This window comes from Phyllopteryx taeniolatus, chromosome 5 (genome assembly GCF_024500385.1).
Source record: "Phyllopteryx taeniolatus isolate TA_2022b chromosome 5, UOR_Ptae_1.2, whole genome shotgun sequence".
Lineage (NCBI taxonomy): Eukaryota > Metazoa > Chordata > Actinopteri > Syngnathiformes > Syngnathidae > Phyllopteryx > Phyllopteryx taeniolatus.
The window spans coordinates 31277518-31298601 of NC_084506.1; the positions used below are offsets into that span (position 1 = coordinate 31277518).

General features: G+C 40.8%; 1 protein-coding gene and 1 long non-coding RNA gene across 6 annotated transcripts in view; both read left to right on the plus strand.

The window, feature by feature from the left end:
* The window catches only part of LOC133478623 (cGMP-inhibited 3',5'-cyclic phosphodiesterase 3A-like), an 85633-nt gene that overhangs the window by 14441 nt on the left and 50108 nt on the right, over positions 1–21084 (plus strand). The window lies entirely within an intron of this gene.
* Positions 2061–5569, plus strand: LOC133478625 (uncharacterized). Its single transcript, XR_009788726.1, has 2 exons — positions 2061–4759; positions 4824–5569. It is a non-coding gene; the product is annotated as an uncharacterized LOC133478625 (long non-coding RNA).

The window sequence follows — 21084 nt, forward strand, 5'->3', positions numbered from 1 at the left end:
TGTATGTGCACAATTTTACACATTGGCACCTACTCGGCTTTTATTTTTTCATTTAAAAAAAAAAAAAAAAAAAAAACAGAATATGAATGTTGGAACGTTCGGCAGATCTCTTTGGGGTTTTTTGGTTGCATACAGGCGTGAACTGATGTGGTCTTCATCTTGAGTGCTGACAGAAGAGGTGAAAAAAAAAAAAAAAAAGGTTATTCAGTTGGAGGTTTTTCTTTTTTCCTCAACCGGTCTCTAGAGAGTCAATTAAAGCTCGAAGCAGCAGCTACAAAATGTCTTTCAGCTACAGTGCACATGTCATGTCAGGGAAACGTAATTTGAAAGACCGAGCCCAGGAGATTCTTAACTTCACAGACATCACATTGAGCTCTTCTTTCCTCTTGTGTCCAAGGGTACTTTCACACTCGGACCATCCAGTCCATTTTAATCAAACTCCAGTTTGTGTTCCCCTTTAGTGTGGTTTGTTTGGTTAGGTATGAGCATCGAACATGAGAGCGGATAAAATCAAACGCAACCTTAAAAAAATAAATAAATTGTGGAAGTAATAAAATCTTGAGCCACTCAGATTGGAAAATGAATCAATCAGGTTTTACCCTGCAGGGCATGAATGGCCATCTAAAATAAGTTGTCCTTATCTGTTAACTTACCCAGCTCATCTTCAGTTTGGCATGCGTTCTATGTACTGTTTTCACCGAAACGAAGAGGACAATTGGCTCGAGATATCCGCTGGAAGTAAACGCTAAACCTGCTAGATTATCCATAGTTGGATGTCCAATGCAAAGCATAAGCAAAGCGAATTTATTTGACCGGTATATAGCAAATTTCACATACAAGGTAACTCAATATGCTTTAGATGATTAAAAGCATTTCAAAACAAAGAAAAAAAACAGCTTGTGAACATTTGAAACTGAGAAAAATAAAAATACAATTAAAACAGCGTACAGTGTAAGAATAGCAAATCCATTCTTCCCGTTTACATTCTTGCAACTCATAAGAGAAGATAGTGAGCTCATGTTGTTTTGTTGAATTTTTCTAATATGTGAATCGAAACTGAACCAGATGTAAAATAGACCGAGTTTCCAAAAAGCAAAAAATGGTGGGTTTTACAGCATGAACGGCTTTTTCAAGGTAATGCCACTGCATTTCAATCAGATTCAAGTCTGGACTTTGAGTAGGCCACTCCAAAACCAGATGTTTTTTGTTTTTATTTATTCACTTATTTTTTTTGCAAAAGTAAGATGAGCCTTCATGTTGTTTTGGGTCAGCAGTGGTTTTGCCTTGAAACTCTGTCATGGATGCCATTTTCCCATATTGTTGAGTCATGAAACTGCAAGGGAGGCTTGCAGTTCTTTAGATGGTTTCCCGTGTGACCTCCTGCATGACTCATGGCTTTGCACTGGGGGTAACTTTTAGCTTTGAATAGTTTTTTTTCCGCTTATTAAATAAAATCACAATTTAACAACTGCATTTTATGTTTACTTGGCTTATGATTTTCTGATATTTACATTTGTTTGATGATCTTAAACAAACCGGGAAACTATGGTGGGGGAGGGGGGGGGGAAGAATTTGAGTAAGGGGCCAATTCTTTTTGACTGCAGTGTATTCAGGCCAGAGAAAACAAACTGGAAGTGTGAAAGCATCCCCAGTCACATCTGTAATGCTGAAAGTCCCAGACTGCTCCCTGCAACTTTTATAGAAAAGCGTCGTACTACTCCTTCCCAAAGACGCGCACGACAAGCCTTCATCCCTTCTACCTTTCATTTGACTTTAGTTCCCATAAAATAAATGAATAGACCACCCTCCACCACCCAGCCCCTTTGTTGTACTTTTATTCGAGGTTGGCTGTTCATCCAGCGATGTGAGAGTTCTTGTGGTTTGCATACTGTATGAGCATCACTGGCTTGACTAATTCCCCATATAATTATCTTGTCTGAGGCACACTTCTTGGTAACTTGCGTTGCATTATTTTTCTCCTCTGTGAATGTATACTTTTGGATTTTATCCATGCAACATATGAATGGGTGTCTCCATCATGGGAGCATAGCATTTCACTATTAACAGATTTGTTTGCTTTCTGCCAAGATGCTGCTGGCAGCGAGCGCTCCATTTCTGGGAAAGAAACCCAAACCTATTGAAAAAGGAAACCTCGATGCCTATTGAGCTTAGTCGCTTGTGACACTTTGTGATATTGGTATTTTCACATTGGGCGCTTATTAATCCATCCCAATATTATGTCCCTAGGGATGCAATTATACCTTCTCCCTTTTGGTTACCTCAGGAGTGGGTGTATTGTATTTGTTTGGTGTCTAACTTCCTATCTTCAGTTTTGGAGTCATGAATTATTTATGATATGGATTCTTGCCCATTACAGTGGACGAATAACATGAAAAACATTTGTGTTTGTTGGGGTATCTTATCCCAAGCTGTGAAATAGTGTGAACCAAAGTTACTTATATTTGCCAGTTGAAATGTTTATAATAATGTCATATGCCCCAAGATTACATTTGGGATCGAGAAATTGACAAGAAATGGAAGGATGAGGTTCGAAATTAGATTTACAATACTTTCACCTGTGGGCACAAACTTGGCAAAGTAAAGCAAATTTATTCATATAGCGCATTTCATACACAAGGTAACTCAATGTGCTATACATGATTAAAAGCATTTAAAATTAGAGGGAAAAAAAACAGCAACTTCAACATTTAAAACAAGGAGAAACAAAAATAAAAAGTACAATTCAAACAGCGTACAGTGTAAGAAATATCATTTAAAAGTGGAAATGCTCTAAAAAGCATGAGAAAAGAGAAGAATTTTGAACCTGGACTCATGTCACTTCTGCGGGCAACTTATTCCATTGGTGTGCAGCATAATAGCTAAATGCTGCTTCACCATGTTTGCTTTGGACTCTGTGCTCCACTATTTGACCCGAGTCTGTCGACCTCAGAGCCCTACTGGGTTTATATTCCATTAGCATTTCTTTCATGTATTTAGGACCTCAACCATTTAGTGATTTATAGACCAGTAGCAGAACTTTAAAATCTGTTCTAAAACTGACTGGGAGCCAGTGTAAAAACTTTAGAATTGGACTAATAGGCTCTGACCTCTTTGTTCTGATCAGAACCCGAGCTGGAGCATTCACAGACCAAAAGGACAAGGTCACGCTTCCGCACGGTGGGAGGCTCTTGGTCGTCCTTCTCCGGGACATGATGAGATATTCTGAGCATGCATGTTCAACTGGGAGGAGACGGTGGGGCACATCTAGGATGCATTGGTAGGGACTATGTCTCGAGACCTGGGAACATCTCATCAGAACTGAAGGAGGCGGCCGTAGACAGGCAAGTCTAAGCCAAGCTCTTCATACTGCTGCCCCTGTAACCCGGACCTGGATAAGCGCTGGAAAATGGATTCATGGATCAAGTCAAGTTTGATTAAGGGAACCAAATGGCAAGTGGCAGGTTACAGTTTTTGGAGAGGTGTCTTTGTTTTTAGACTGTATTCAACACGGTGGCTCACAGAGTGTATGATGAGTTTCTTACTTTAGAAATGTCAGTGGTAATGAAAATTGGTCTCCTCCAAAGAAACAACTTCGTTTACTGTGACTCAAGTCTTTACTCTTCGTCACGGCCTGCCCAGTCAGCGGGATCCTCTCTGATGTTGAGGGTCAGGGCGTTGACAATGTTACGTGCCTGCAAAGGTTGCTCCTGATGCATGTTCATTCAGCTCTATGATAGCTGAAGTGCATCACGGGACACACAGACAAAGGCAACAGGAAGTGGTTCCATTCAAATGTTTTGCAATGTTGTTGCACATGTAAGCACAAGAAGAAGCACTTTGTCATGTTCACGCTGGGCTCATGTTAAGACTGAAACAAGGACCAGAAAAATGGAAAGCGAGGCTTGTTTTGATTGTAAGAGTTCAGTCATCACACAGTGACGTTGCACCAGCCAGGTCCAAATTACACAAACAAAACCTCTTAGCCCCTGACAGGCTTGATTGTGCCATCAAGTCAATAATCTGTCCACACTCTTCCCGCCATCCTCACAAATGACCTCTGTCGCCTTTCCTCCTTCCTCTTTTTGCTTACCCTTAACAAGGCTTGTCCAAACAGCAGAATAACTCTCCTGCTATGTTTCCACATTCTCTTTGTGCCAATTTCCACCATTTTTTTCCCTCCACGCCCCTCATCTTGCCTTCCCTTCCACCTTTTTTATTGTTTCCAGACAGCAGTGAAACATATTGAGAAAGACGTGTAGGACTGTTTGCACACACATGCTCTGCTGAGGAGAAGAGGAGTCCTTCCAGGAAAGTGGCATCTGTGCAGTCCATTAGACAGACAGGGACTCTGTGCGGGCCTTTGACATATGCTGGTGCGCTGCAGAGAGGATGTGAAAGCAGGGGTGTACGTTTGAGAGGAAACATCGGAGGAGGTGATGTGCTGCATGTTGGACAACACTCACACACGGCGTGCGCACATGTGCAGGACGGCGCCGTGAATAAGCTCTCACTTTCACCTCCAAACACACACTCCTCCCGACTCGTACGAGCAGGAGACTTGAAGGGTACGCAAGAGTGGAACTCTTTGAGAAGAAGTAGCCACCCAATTACGAGGAGGAAAACTCCACACTACTGTAATATTTGGAGAAATGGTTCTCTTGTGGGCAGGTCTCACTTACTGTATGTTAGTGAGAGTGGAGGCTTAAGAGCAGAGCGTCAGCGTGAGGGAGGATTGTGCCGAGGTTTGAAGAACGGAAAAGTAAGCAGGAGGCCGTCAGTTCGAGCCCTGCAGCTGCAATTCATTAGTGTATTTGTGTTTCTAGGTCTGAGTGGACTGGACCAAGTATGGAGCCAGGCCAGACCAGACCAGGATGTGTTCTACTGGGCAAACACGCTTCAGCTCTCGTATTTTATTTGACTTTTAAGGCCACCGCAAAACAACATTCCTCTCACATGTGTAATGGATGGAACATGACTGCTTCACAATGTATTAGTGGGTCCTAATAATTGCTTTTGATTTTCCAAAAAGAAAAAGATTGTGTGCCAAACTGCATTGTCCGCATTTGACTCTTAGCAACTGCACTGTGGCGTAATTAACCGCTCATTAATGTCTTTGAATGTTGCCATCTTCTATTTCTGTTTATTTAAGCCTAATTATACAATAGGTTATTCTTATGTTGAATTATCTCAATATTGAACATGATTGTTTTTTCTTTTTTTGTTGTTTTTTTTGTCCTTGAAATTTAAACAATCTGTGTGTTTTTATGTTTTGAGTTTAGTTTTTAAATAAGATGGATTTTTCTGTGGCTCAATGACTACATCATTAGCCTTGAGGTCTTGTTTCGGCAAGCTTGTGGACAAGCAGATGTTCCGCTGGTTGAGCCTTCACAGTTTTCCGTCACGGTTTAATCACAGCTGGGCGAGCCAAATAACAAATCGCATTCAATTTTCTGTAAATAAATTGTAATTAAATTGAGTGTGACTCAAAAGATGTATCTGCATACCTCAAACTGTTGATGTTTGTGTTACCTAATTTGATATTTGGAATTAAACTGACTCGATCAATGACCTTTTTTGTTGAAGGAGTTGCACATTTGACTTGATATGGTCTATACATTTGTATGTTGCCCACCAACATACACACGTAATGTGAACCGATGTCTGTCCATTCACATACACACTCAGGGCTCTATTTTCATAGACAGCGCTGGGCGCAGATGCCGGCGAACTCTAATTTTCATGCAAGTGCTATGCGTTTGCCAATTTGGCAGACTGGTCTGCGCCAAGCTGTCCGTTCTGGGAGGGAAGGGGAGTCTACATCTAAATCTTGGCACAAGGTATAGACCCCTGATCTAACGTGATTATGGTGAATTTGATCAGGTCACAGGCAGACAGATTCTGAGGTCCGCTGGCGTATTTAAGTTGCCAGCAGTTATCACCAGCTCATCCTGTATTGAATAAAGGTACCCGCTCACATTGTCTGTTGCCGCACCGGCCAAAAGCAATGTTCCACTCACGCACGGATCACCGCCATTACACATCGTTCTCCTCCAGACAGAGATGTTTCTGTCGAGACTGTCATTGTGCCACAAAGGGAATGAAAGGAGCTGTGCTTTGATTGGTGGCAAATTAAGTCAGTTGTAAATACTCCCACAGTGGCGCAGCCCGCCCACTCTTGGATCCGCTGGGCTACAAAATGACGCAGGTCTAACCTGCCCCTGTGACACAGTTGCAACGGATTTATGCCGGCCACAAAAATAGGGTCCGTGAAGGTACATTAAGCAAGAGTTAAATCATCTGGCTAAAAAACTCAAATAATTTCCTTTTGCGTGAAGCTGCTTTGTCCCCCCGCAAGGCTCGTGAGGAACGAGGGGTGCATGAGCAAAAGTTTGACAGACTATTCTTCCACTCCTCCTGTTACGACACTCTCTGATTGACTATTCTTGTCCCGCCGCGCCCAGTGATCAAACAAAATAAAGTTAAATTAGAGGCATTTGATGGGACCAGAGAAGGGTGATTTTTCAAAAGATAATTTTAATAATATTCTACTATTAGTTCATACAGACAGTTTAAGTCCCTTTAATGTTAACAAGCATCTGTTTATTGTCCATTTATACACATCAGTAAACAAATGTTGGTCTCCCATTTACATGCACTCTATATGTAATTCCTTATATTACATAGTATACACATTATATTAATAAATGTGCCCATATGTAATATTAACACATTTCCATGTCCATTGACATGCAAGTATAATTGTAAAGGAATATTTATATATCCATAATTATATGTCTATTTTCATACACATAATGATAACAAACATCTGCTGGTCAATTTACAAACACATTGTAAATGATTTTTTGCCTGTTTATTTACATACTGTTGCTGTTTGTAAAATCACCACTTTTCAGGAAATCAAAAAAGCCTTTAGCTGCGTGAGACTTAAAAAAAAAAAAAAAAGTTTGTCAGTTTGAACATTAAATAGCTTGTCTTTGTATTATATTGAATATAGGTTGAAAATGATCTGCAAATCATTCTATTCTGGTTTTATATACGTTTTACACAACGTCCTAACATTGCAATTAGGGTTTGTACGTGCACTCAATATGTAACTAAGTCTGTCAATTTACACATACAGTATCAATGTAAACAAACGTATGAACATTCACATAGCCAATAGAAATGGAAAACCAGGATCTGGACCTCATAGCTGGCTACTGGTCTTGAGAAACAACGTTCATTCTGGGTGGTGCGTGGTCCGTCATGGAGGCTCAGCTTTGCGGGACCACCCTCCTCATGTAGTCTAAAGACGTGTATTCACGTGTTCATGTCGAAGCACCTGCACAGAGTCTCGGGTCCCGGATAGCGGATGTTGCCTTGCAGGAGGCTGTGTGTATTTGACACTCATTAAGTTCACTAGCCTGCCGAGTGTACTGCAGCTTGCACACATACACACACACACTGTGGTGTAAGGTGCTCCAGTGAAGGTGGTTCACAGGGACAGATGGAGGCTTGGTGAGCTGTTGTGATCGTAAGCCTTTAATGAGATCAGCTCAGATACACTATCATTGTAACTAAATTAGCCATGATGCAGTGTACGCTAGATTAGGTTTGGCTGGCGCTCAGTCACATTTGTGGCAGAGAAGTGACACGGAACACTTGTCCCAAATGTAATAACTGGACTCGCATCATGCACATTAAGCACGATCTTCACTGCTCCAGTGGAATAGATGCTGGATGATGCTCGCACAATGTGACGCAGTGCACAAAAACAAAGTGAGGTCATGGTGAACATTAATGTCTGCCTGGATATGCTGGAGTCACTCAGCACCGCAGTGTTTTAAGGTCATGATCATCCATCATTGTCAACGGGAACTTGAGTTAAAAACAGTTGATAGCACTGTTTCAACACTGAATATGGAATGGTTTATTTGGTTAAGAATAACAGTTTCCTTGTTAAGATAACATGTCAGAAAAGACGTGGAAATATTGTCAATTGTCCTCCATTTGTAAAGGCCATACCTCGAGGACAAACTTTCACTCGGAATCAAGGGTTTGAATTCGATGTTCAAATATCACATTCACTTTACGTAGACGGAATTTATGAGGTGATTTGGTACCTTTGAGTTTGAATGCCCCAAATGCCGAAACAGTTCTGACTTCGATCAAGATTTTGGTTAAAAAAAAAAAAAAAAGTTTTTTTGGAGCTTCCACCAGGGAAGGCTAAAAAAAAAAAGAGCCAAAAAGAAAAGATGTGTTGATGACAACAAGATGAATTCTGAAGACAAACTGCTACATTAGCTTCTCATGCTAGCTGCTAGCTTGTCACTTGTGTTCAAATGGTAGTGTTTTCCATGGTCTTCTCTACGTTAGTCTTCACATTATTTCATTTATAGTTGTGTGACAATACTATGGTGACCTAGTGGTTAGCATATCTGCCTTGCATTTGAGAGTTTCTGGGTTTGAATCCCCATATGTAAATAATCACAGAACTACATACGCATTAATATGGTCATCCTCCCAAATGTGACCAACTGTTTGTTCTATAAATGTGTCTTTTGATAATCGCGTGCTTATATGGGTTTTTTTGTTTTTGTTTACCTCAACGCTGCAAAGCATTAGATTACCACTGTAGTTCCACTTTTTGTGAGTTTGTACTTTTGACCAGAAAACAGAGGACAGGTAGTTGTTGTTTTGCTGCTCAAAGAAATGATTAAATTGTGGAAATGTGTGTTTTTCTTCAGGCAGTGACATTCTAAAAAGCAAAGGTGTGGCCTATTTCTCGAAAAGGACCGTCATTATGGAAACTGCTAGAGCTGGTGTTGATCACTTTCGGACGGTGACACTTGCTCCATGTAGATTAATGGTCTTTGGGGTGGGAATGTACAATGTTTCCGTAATGGAGTCGGCATCACGTTAGTCCGGGCGTCCTCTTCTCTGATTGGCCACTTGCTCTTAATTGCCAGACGGACTGTTTATCCTCACTATTTGCCAGGATCCTTATCAGTCCTAACGGTGTTTTAACTCCCCGTGGAGAATGTGCGGGAGATGGTAAGGGGAAGTCAGTGGAATGTGTATGTGTGTGCCACACAATAGTGTACGTGTCACCGTACATCTTGGATGCACTTTGTCCAGCCAGGCTGTTTGTGTGTGTGAGTGAGTGTGTGACCAGAGAGCTCATGAATGTGCTTGTGCTGGAATGGAAACTTCATGGGATGCAGAGATAAGCTGGGTGTTGTTGAGTCTTCAGGCCTTTTACTCATTGATCATATCTAAAGCAAACCTATTCAGAGATGTACATAAACCATGAAACGTTTTAGTAACTCAGAACTGTGGAGAGGAATATGTCTCTAAAGTTGCACAGAGGTTGACCTCTTGAAGCATCAGGTCCATGGTTTGTTTGTTTTTTCTTTAGCTTTGTTGGTGTTTATATATATATATATATATATATATATATATATATATATATATGATGCCACCACAAAAGAGTACGAGTGATGACAAAGAGAAAGTGACCATAGAACAGGAAATGCAACATATTGCCATAAAGTGGCACGCGTCTCTATCCTAGCTGCTCAGAACAATACGGCTTAAGCAAAAAGTCCTTAACCTTCCTCAAACAAAGACGGGCATGTCCAGACATGTCAGGTGAATTCACTCATTTGAGTGGCCATTTGACTTTACAATTTGCAGCATGCAAAAATGAGAAGAAGACTTACAGTGAGCCAAGTTCTGGATCAAATTTTGGGGGAAAATGTGGGGGAGGACACAGCAGCATAGCGATTCGGTTGAGCAGGTTTCTGAGGAGGAAAACAATGTGGAGTATCATCCAGAAGACACAAACACATCTGATGAGTCGGATGAGAAGGTCGCTGGTGCTGAAGCTGCTCCTGTTGAAAGATTCAAGTCCTAAAATGGTACGATCTTTTGGAGCTCAGTACCTCATGATGTACATGGCAGGGCAGCCGATGCAAATGTCATCAAAATGACCCCCGCAATCACAAGGTTTGCTGACATCACAACATGTTTTGAGCTATTCATGCCACTGTCACTTAAAAGAATCATCATTACTATGACGTACCTTGAAGGAAAAAAAGTCCCTGCGACTTGGAAAGACATTGATGAGGAATACCTGGATGCTTTCATTGGTGTTCTTCTTTGTGCCGGAGTGTACAGATCCTGAAATTATGCCACTGATAGTCTATGGGATGCATCGACAGGCAGAAATATGTCACTTCAGACATTTCAAATGATATCAAGAGTCCTCACATTTGATAAGAGAGAGACCAGAGCGAGATCTGACAAGCTTGCTCCCATCAGCGATGTCTGGGAGAGATGGGGGCAGCTCCTTCCGCTGATGTTCAACCCAGGGCCGGAGGTGACAGTGGATGCAAGTCTTGTCCCTTTCCAAAGAAAATGCCACTTCCGGCAATAAATACCCAGTAAGCCAGGGAGACACGGCACAGCAATCTGGGCAGCCTGTGATGCACAAAACCAGCTGGCTATGCCTGGAATCTACAGATTTACACAGGCAAAGCTGCGAGTAGCATTCCTGAGAAAAACGTGTGGTCCTCGATATGACCGCTGGACTGCAGGGTCACAATATCACTTGCGAATATTTTATTTTACCAGCTATGACCTCGGACGAGAACTTCTCAAGAGGAAACTTACCATGGTGGGAACAGTGAAGAAAAACAAAGCTGAGTTGCCTGCTGAAGTCTTGCGGGCTCCACTTTCCTCAAAGTTGACACACAAACAAGCACACAAAAGCTTTTACTCTGATTTAGCTTTGTATTAGTTTTGGAAATGGTACTCGATTTCTATTTGTTTGATTTGCTTGATTGGGTGGTTTGACCATGCAAATCTATATTTTGTGTCAATGAATTATTATTCTGCTTGTCATTTATTTTCAGTTTATATTCAAATTCTATTGCTGAAAAAAATACTTCTTTGCCTTTGCTTGATGTAAATATATATGGGTCGAAATTGACCCGTAAACTTTAGTTACTTTAGTTATTAACATTTAAAATGAAAAAAAGAAATTTATTTAAGAGATGTGTTCTATACCCCTCAGTGATAGTCAGTTTTATTAGATAGTTTTATTTATTAATATGATTCTCTTAAGGTTCATTTTACCATTTAAAAAAAAAAATAAAAATAAAAATAAAAAAAAATTTAAATAACAAATAAAAAAAATAAATAAATAAAATAATTGAAATCTCGGGGTATACTGACAAAAAAAGGCCCACACCAAAAGTATTAAAACCAACATTTTCATGGATAAGGAAGCCTAACAAGGTAGCCAAGAGATGAGAAACAAATTGGATGATAGCTTCTTGTTAAATCCGTTAAATCCATATTCTATAGCGCTTATCCTCATTACAGTCACAGGTGAGCAAGAGCCTATCCCAGCTGACTTTGGGCGAGGGGCTGGTTAGACCCTGGACTGGTTGCCAGTCAATCGCGTGACACATTAAGCGTAATCAAACAACCATTCACACTCTGATTCACAACTGTGGACAGTTTATAGTCTTCATTGACCCAGCATGCATGTTTTTGAAACGTGCGAGGAAATCGAAGTACTCAGCGAAAACACTTGAAAGCATGGGGTGAACATGCAAACGCCATACACGATGACCACAGCAGAGATTCAAACCCACAACTTGAGAACAGTGAGGCACAAGTGCTCATCACTACTCAGAACACAAGGTACAATCAGGTCATTTAATGTGAAGAGAATCACCTCTCAGGCACACACCGTAATCCTTCCTCTGGATGTTTGTTGGCATCAGAGCTCACAATATATTGTTTTTAGGTTTTATTCTATAGCATTTCACTTATTTCTACACGTTTATGACAGTTGTAAATATGTTAAAGGTGTTACTAAAGATAAATTGCCCGGTGAGTATCATAAATTGCAGTTTTTATTGCCATTATTTCCTGTGGGAATTTTTTTTCTCCCCCCAAAATTCCTTTCCGATTTCACTTATGTGGATATATGACCACGATATTTTCAAGTAGCTAATCTGTCTTTTTTTTTTTTTTAAATTTATGCTTCAAGAATGAGTTCTTGAGTGCGGCGTCCACGTGTGTATCCATATGCCCATTGAGTGTGCGCGCGCGCGCAGACGTGTATTTGTGTGAGCGCACGTGTATGCGCATATGCAGGCTTATGTGCAACCTGAGCTCTGGCCATCTCCCCATTTGTGAGTAATGGTCCCTGTTTTATTGGTCTGCTCCTCAACAGACTATGAGTAATCACATAATGTCTGGTCTGACGTCAGAGCCGTTACCATGGCAACACAGTGCTTCCCAATCTTCTTCCCCCCCCCCCCCCCCCCCCCCCGCACATTTTGTCACGTGCCCTCTGGATGGACACAGGACGACTAGAGTTAAATCCCCCCAGTCCCAATCTGTAGTTTCCCATTGTGCTCTCCTAATGATCTGTAATCCCACACTTGGTACTCTTCTATCGTTTTCCCCTCTTCATCCTCATCTACCTTTGCCTCACTCGCTGACTCGCTCCATTCTCTTTGTTTTAGTCATTTTCCTGCCTTCCAGCTCTTTTATGATGAGACCCAGATTCCGACGCTCACTTGGGCTCCTTTCTTCTCGTCTCCAAACTCTGCAATTCCTGACCATCCTTCTCTTTTTCGGTTTCCACGTAGATCTGTCCTTTCTGCCTCTTGATCTGTCATATGCACTGTCGCATTCCACCTGATTGCCGGCCCCCTCTGGTTCTCTACACTTTTGGCCTTTTTTTGTTCTTGCTTGAGTGACAGAAAAGTCTTGTGTAACAATTAAACATATTCCTTTGTCTATTTGTAGACCATATCACAGCGAACGGTAGACATGGTCAAACTAAAAGATGGCACAAGACAAAATGACAGAGGTGTGGACTCAAGACACATGACTTGGACTCGAGTCATGGATTTGATGACTTTAGGCTTGACTTGACAATATGTTATAAGACTTGGACTTGAACCCACTGACTTGAAAAGACTTGCTACTTTGACCAAAGTGCTGAGAAAGCAACACTTTGTAGCTTCCTCTTTCCATAGCTCTATGTATTACTATATATATTATTAACTATATATTATTATATTACTCTTTTACGACAGGGAAATATTATAAGGGACAACATAATGCTGATACATACAGTTGGATAAAAACTGCCCAAAAAAATTTTGGGCGCCTATCGGCCTTTTTTTAATCCGACTGTTTATAATTTAATAGTGGGTTATTTTGGCTCTGATGCAGCTCCTCTGTCTGTGACTTCTCTCTCCAGCATTGTCCTGCCCACAGCATCACCTGATTGGTTACCCTTGCACAGCCACTGCATGGGTAACAGCCAATCAGCACGCAGTAAAAGCCATTCAATGCATGCACAATGCTCTCAGTCTCACACACACGGGACAGAGAAGAGAAAGTTTTACCAAATGGGGACAGTCCGGGGAGCAAATATATGTTTCAAAGGTAAGGTAAGGCAGCAGACTCTACATAAATTGTAATAAATCCTAGTCCTCTGCAGCGCACAACTACATGGAACATTACTATGAGCCCATTAAGGTTATAGCTAGCAGCTCTGCTCACTCACAGTCCCTGCCAGTGTGCCTTTTAGTGTTAATCGCGTGAATTTGCTTAGAGTAAACGTTGTCCTTTCAATCATGTAAAGCACATTGAGTTACCTTGTGTATTAAATGCACTGCATAAATAAAGCTGTCAGTGCCTCGTCGTGAGCTAACCCCCCTAGTAGACAATGTGAAGAGGTCAGCTCGCAGGCTAACACCCAGTTAGTTGCTAATTTGCCATGTCAACCATATTTGTTGTTCGGGGGAGCGCTTTAACCAGTTGAAACACGGTTGCTAATAGTATTGATAGGGAAATAGTTAATGATAAGAGTAAAGACATATTTGCATGTGTGTGAGTCAGAGAGAGACGGAGAGTAAAATTCAGTTTTAGTGCAGGGAAGCACGCACGTTGAGGGGATGGCGAGAGAAAAGTGTTTGTGTGCGCGACAGCAAAGAATTCATGTCTAAAACTGCAGGGAAATAATGACTGTTTAACTATGTCTGCTGCTACAGGAGGAGCAGGCAGCTACAAATGAACACACGAGAAAGACGGAAACAGACACAATAGGCAACGGAGAGAACACGATCCTTCCGCAGCCGTGCCGATGAGACATTCAGCTCTCTGCTGGCACATCACACTGGTGACCTGCTGGCCAGTAGCTGCGTTGAGGTCGAGCTCCATCTGTACCTTAAGGAGCCACTTATCGACAGGTGTAAAGGGGACCCACTGCAGTGGTGGACGTGATGACTCTCCCTCTGTTTTATTTTACCTTATAAAACTCAAGGAAACGATTTGTTTACATTTGCAGTGAACTTCATAAGGGATGCTGCTGACCCTGGGAACTCCCTGCACTTTTTGTTTTTAAATTTTCCCCCCAAAAATATTATTAGTATTATTCATAAAAAAAATACATGTTAAATAAATGTGCATAAAGGCATTTAAATGAAGTCAAGTTTTGGAGTTTTTATTATTTCAAAGTTTGACACCATTATTTTCCCCTTTTACCACAAAACGAATATCGGCTCCAGTTATCGGTTATCGGCATCCTCGACTACTAATAATCGGCCCTGAAAAAAAACATCGGTCTATCACTAAAAAGAACAAATCCGTTTTGCAAGAAGCATGAAGTAGACACACTTGATTTGCTTTATCTGGCCCCCGGGCTTTAAGTTTGACATGAGATTGAGAGTCTTCAATTAACCGAAGATGGATGTTTTGGGGATGTGGAAGAAAACTATGACGCAGACATACTAACCACTAGCTCGCTGTACTCCTTACAAAAAAATCTAATGTACAAAAATGCTATTTCACGTTCTCTTGCCACACAGACACACACACACACACACACACAGAAGTGCATTAGTCTGTTGCTACATGTGACTGGAGTTTTGACACTGGTAGCTGGACATAGCTCTAATCTATTGAGGTGCATTTGAGGACTTTATTGCCAGAGGCCAACACAGGCAATCCTGAATACCCCTCCCAAACAAACAGGAACACACAGACACACACAGACACACACATTTGAATGCAAAAGTACCAGCTGGATGTAACCTGGCAACTGACAAAGTCATCGGCTGTGTCCCCACAATGCAAAGAGGACAATATGTGAGTTGTTTCCGCAAAGACATTGGCAACCTTGTCCACGTTAGGTGCTTAGTTACTGCCTATTAACGGAGTTGGTAATGGATGAAAGGAATGGTGACGTGTGAAAAATGCCTCGTTGCCGCAAAACACCTCCTTTCACCAAACAATGGCCATTTACTATCTGTGTGACAGTTCACTGGGATTGTTTGTGTAAATATTGGGATGAGGGACGGAGAAAGTTGCTCTTCTCCACTGGTCGACGTCTTGAAGGTCGTGGCAGTACGACATGCTCATGCGACATTTCATTTGTTGCAGATTCACATTTGCATGCATGTAGTACATATGCAAGTACACTGTATGGAACCATATGGCTCGTAACTTACCATTCTGTACTTTATGTCCCACACAGCTCAGCCCTATCAAGCTGTTTATGGCTTCTTTTTATGGTACTCTGCTTCTAATTAATGTACTTCCCATTATGCCGGATAACTCCTCCACTGGGCCGTTCATTTTTTCTTTCCTTTTTTTTTTGAACACAATTGTGAAAACAATCCCAGCTGATGAGCATCATTTATCCAAAGTCGCAGCAGATGTTATTTGTTTCTGCTTGCTTTACGTGAAGTGCAATTAGAGCGGTTCTAGATGATAAGTCGCTCCAGTTTCTCCTTTTTTGGACATGTGATTCTCGGCTGGACGCAAGCTCACAACCATGTTTGATTAATTCCCCCTGCCATCATATCTAAATGGCTAATTAAGAGAACAACAAATATCGGAAGGAGCGAGCAGTGTTCATTAAAGTGTGCGTAGTGTTCTTCTATTTAAATGGTAGCATGATGAGCCTGTTGTTGTTATTCGCTGTCTTTGGAGCTCAGCACCAAGAGCGTGATGTCAAAGGCTTCTGTTTCCACAGCTGTGTACACAATCGAAGCCATTTTGACGTCTTTTAATATGTTTTTGTTTTACCAATTCCAGCTTTAAATTCATTCCGTTTGGTCATCACAGAACAAAAATAATTGTCACACTTTAGTGGTTTGTGTATTTCAGTGGTGGCACACTTTGAAGAATTTAAATATGAAATGGCAATTTTATGTGATTCTTCTTCCCCCCCCCCAACCAAATATCTCAACATTGTACTTTATTTAAAACCCGCTTTTGGCCTAAACTGAATTATCATGCTGTGAGGGCCAGCATCTCCCCACTAATCAGGTCCACACTTCTAGATCCCACAATTAAAAAAAAAAAAAAAAAAAAAACATACATTAATTCAGTTAAACTTGATGTATTTAGTTTTTGTAATGTTTGTTTAAATTCTTTGAGTAACTACCAGTTAACTAACAATTTCATTGCAACATGCTGCCAATTTTGCACATCTCTTTCGTAACACTTCTACATTAGTCTTATCACGCTGCACTATGAGCACACTGTTGTTGATTACTACCCACTCATGTGTTTGAGAACTCTGCACCATTTGCACAATGGTCACCGTACCACATCATTGCACTATGAGTCACTTTAAACTGCTCTATGTTGCCTGAACACGGCATCATTTGCAAAATTGCCAATATATCAGTATGAGCATCACCCCACTAGTGGTACACTTTCACTGCTCAATTACTCTCCACACTCGTGTCTTTTATTTTTTTTTCGAAATGTATATTTCGTCATAGTGGCTGTTTGCTGTTATACTAGAGTGGCTCCATCTATCGGAGACACATTCCTTGTGTGTTTTGGAGCATATTTGGCCATTAAAGAGGATTCTGAATGGTTTATTTTTCCACTGACTTACCACATCATTAGGTACACCTGCCCAATCCTACGAGAGCTGATAGAAGAGAAAATTCTGCCTTTTTAAATGATGCTTAATTTTTGGAGGTACAGTAATAATTTCACAAAATATTATTACAGTTGTGGCGGCACGGTGAGCGACTGGTAAGCACATCCGCCTCACAGTTCTGAGGACCAGGGTTCAAATCCCGGCCTCAGCTGTATGGAGTTTGCATGTGCTCCCCATGCCTGCGGGGGTTTTCTCCGGGTACTCCGGTTTCCTCCCACATCCCAAAAACATGCACGGTAGGTTAATTGAAGACTCTAAATTGTCCGTAGGTATGAATGTGAGTGCGAATGGTTGTTTGTTTATATGTGTCCTGCAATTTGCTGGCGACCAATTCAGGGTGTACCCCGCCTCCAGTTAGCTGGGATAGCATCCATGGATGGATGGATGGATGGATGGATTATTGCAGTTGTAGTTTTCCGTCGCTCACTGACAATGAATTGGTTCACGAGCCTGACATCAGTGCAGGCAGCACGGAACAGTGATGGTGAATGTGAGTTGTCTGTCTATACTGTATGTGAATTTGGATTTGGTGTTTCTCATCATTTTTTTTCTCAATGTAGAAGAAGGATACAGTGGGTACGGAAAGTATAATATTGCAGCCATTTGCTAAAATAATTTAAGATCATTTTTTTTCCTCATTTTTTTTCCTCACACAGCACCCCATATTGACAGAAAAAAAACTGAATTGTTGACATTTTTGCAGATTTATTAAAAAAGAAAAAGAAGTATTCAGACCCTTTGTTGTGACACTCGTATATTTAACTCGGGTGCTGTCCGTTTCTTCTGATCATCCTTGAGATGGTTCTACACCTTCATTGGAGTCCAGCTGTGTTTGATTAAAGTGATTGGACTTGATTAGGAAAGCCACACACCTCTCTAAATAAGACCTTACAGCTCACAGTGCATGTCAGACTAAATGAGAATCATGAGGTCAAAGGAACTGCCTAAAGAGCTCAGAGACAGAATTGCGGCAAGGTTACAAAAAGATTTCTGCTGCACTTAAGGTTCCTAAGAGCACAGTGGTCTCCATAATCCTTTAATGGAAGATGTTTGGACGATCAGAACCCTTCCTAGAGATGGCTGTCCGGCCAAACTGAGCAATTGGGGGAGAAGAGCCTTGGTGAGAGAGGTAAAGAAGAACCCAAAGATCACTGTGGCTGAGCTCCAGAGATGCAGTAGGGAGATGGGAGAAAGTTCTAGAAAGTCAACCAGTCAGCCCTCCACCAGTCGGGGCTTTATGGCCAAGAGCCCTGACTCAAACTCAATTGAGCATCTCTATAGAGACCTGAAAATTGTGTCCACCAACGTTCACCATCCAACCTGACAGAAGTGGAGAGGAACTGCAAGGAGGAATGCCAGATGATCCCCAAATCCAGGTGTGAAAAACTCAAACTCATCATTCCCAAAAAGCCTCATGGCTATATTAACTCAAAAGGGTGCTTCTACTAAATACTGAGCAAAGGGTCTGAATACTTATGGCTGTGTGATATTTCAGTTTTTCTTTTTTAATAAATCTGCAAAAATTTTCAACAATTCCATTTTGTTTCTGTCAATATGGGGTTCTGTGTGTACCTTTTTAATGAGGACAAAAATTAACTTAAATGATTTTAGCAAATGGCTGCAATATAACAAAGAGTGCAAAATTTAAGGGGGTCTGAATACTTTCCGTACCCACTGTATGTATGTATATAAGATAACATGAGTAACGGTATGAAAAACATTTAATAGAAAACAAAAGCTAATTATTGCAATGAATTATTTTACAGTGACCAGTGTTGGATGCACAGCAAACATATCAACAACAATTAACTGTAACTTTTTAGACTGTCCATACATGATTACAAACTTTCAGTATGTAAAACTGATGTTCTTTGCATCTAATTTAGCTTTTTTTTTTTTTATGTTTGCTCTCCTTCATCTTGACATTAGCTGTGCTATTATTTAGACATGTTGTGTACTATATATTTGTACACACAGTGGTTCACAGTTGTGCTCTTGGTTTCACGAGCACAAATGATGAAGACAAAGCAGCGTGTTTGTTTATTTGATTGGGTGAAGTTCAATACGGCAAACACAAGGCCAGCGAACGGGTCATCCGCGCTCCCACCCCGCCGCCGCATCCGACACGCTATCAGTGAGAACCGAGCCTGATGAATGCGCGGAATGCACGCTGACGTCACTGCGTGTACCGCGTCTTCAGTCACATGGCTAGGTAAACACTACTAGCGTGGTTTTGTGTATGCGTGTGTGCGGTAGCACTCGTGGCCGTGACCAAAAGGATCCTGGCGTTCCTTCAAGAGATACTTGCTCCATGTTGTTGTGAAAAGAATAACAAGTGCTTTGTGTATTTGTGTAAGGATTCCTTCCGTGTTGAAACATCAGTTTTAAAAAGTTTGTCCAGCTTGTGGTCAGACTGAACACATGTGTACGTGCATCACTTTTTGTACAAGCCTTTTGGACTACATGCATACACACTCTTGTAACACACATTGACCACTTCGCCACAATCACGCAATGGACACAACTAGGGCTGGACGATCAATCGAGATTGAATCGTGATTTCGATTTTTGGCTTTTCACCCTCATAAAAATATTCATCGAGAAAAATTATTAATGTGCCTCGCAGTGCGGTGTGTATGCAAGTTCCTGCATTCTTAAAGCACCCTGAACAGACCTGTTTTGCTTGCAATCGCAAGCGCGTGACGTGTGTTATTCTGCCTTCCCTGAATGTGCTTTCATGTTTATTGACACCCTCAGTTGGAGTTTACTGTAAAACTAAATGCACAGCAAAAATAATGACACACATTGCATATTTCAATACAGCACATGCTCGGTTTTACAAACACCGCCAGCTTAATGCTAACACTCAATTGAAAACCCTATTGACAGGCTAGTGAAAATTAGCACCGGAGGAATTTTCCTTCCAATAATGAATATGCACACAACAAAAACAGACAGGTCGTATAACAATACTCACAGGTATATATTCTTCCTAAATTGTGAAAAACATGTTATATTAATAAACTGCAATTGCGACTTTCTTCTTCTACTTTTTTTTTTATCTTAATGTGTGTATCTCCATCCATGCATCACACTGCCCCGAAGAGGCCAGTGTTTATTTTTATTGATTGTTTTTTTTTAAATTGCTATTATTATAATGTATTGTTATATTACTTGTTACTAGTGTATTTTCTGCTTGTTCTTTTAAATTACATTTAAACTTGAGTTTTGGTAGTTGAATTTTTTTTGTTTTGAATTTTTATGAATTTTTCCATAATCACTGAGTCCCAGACACAATATCAGGTACATTTGCCATCCATTCACAACTAGTAACCAAAAGCTCTCAACCACACCATTGTTACAATACTCGTATAATGACACTGCTATAATTATGTTATTATCTTAGTTATTAATTTTATAACCACATAAGATAAAAATAATATTGCTAAAACATCTGCCCTTTTCACTTTCTATTTGAGTTTAACATCCATCCATTTTCTTTTGCGCTTATCCTCATTACGGTAGTGGGTAGACTGAGGCCTATCCCAGCTGATTTTGGGTGAGAGGCAGGATACACCCTTGACTGGTCACCAGCCAATTGCAGGACACATATAAATAAATAAATAATCAACCATTCACACTCACATTTACACCTATACAATCCGACTGTGCAGGAAGGCGGGACTTAAACGGGAAAGCACAAGCCACATCAGAGGAAGAATGCATGCGGACTGAAGTATCCTTTGGCTCATTCCGAACTCTTGACACTTGTTTTTTTTTTTTTTTTTTTTAGGGAAAGTTCTGATCATAAAATCCTGGATTGTTTTTCTAATCCAAAACCAACAAGTGGATGATTGAGGGGAAATTGGATACTTGGTCACAAATATCATAATGGTACAAAGAATAATAAAATATCGAATAAAATCCTGACTTGATATAGCACCACCAGCGTTCTTCATGGATCCATGTTCCACCCCTCCAGCAAGTGTTTGGGAATATCTTCAGTAATATTTCCTTTAGTCCTGCTATTAACAAACACACGATGAACTCATAACTGCCTTGGCACAGTTAACATATTTCTAATATTT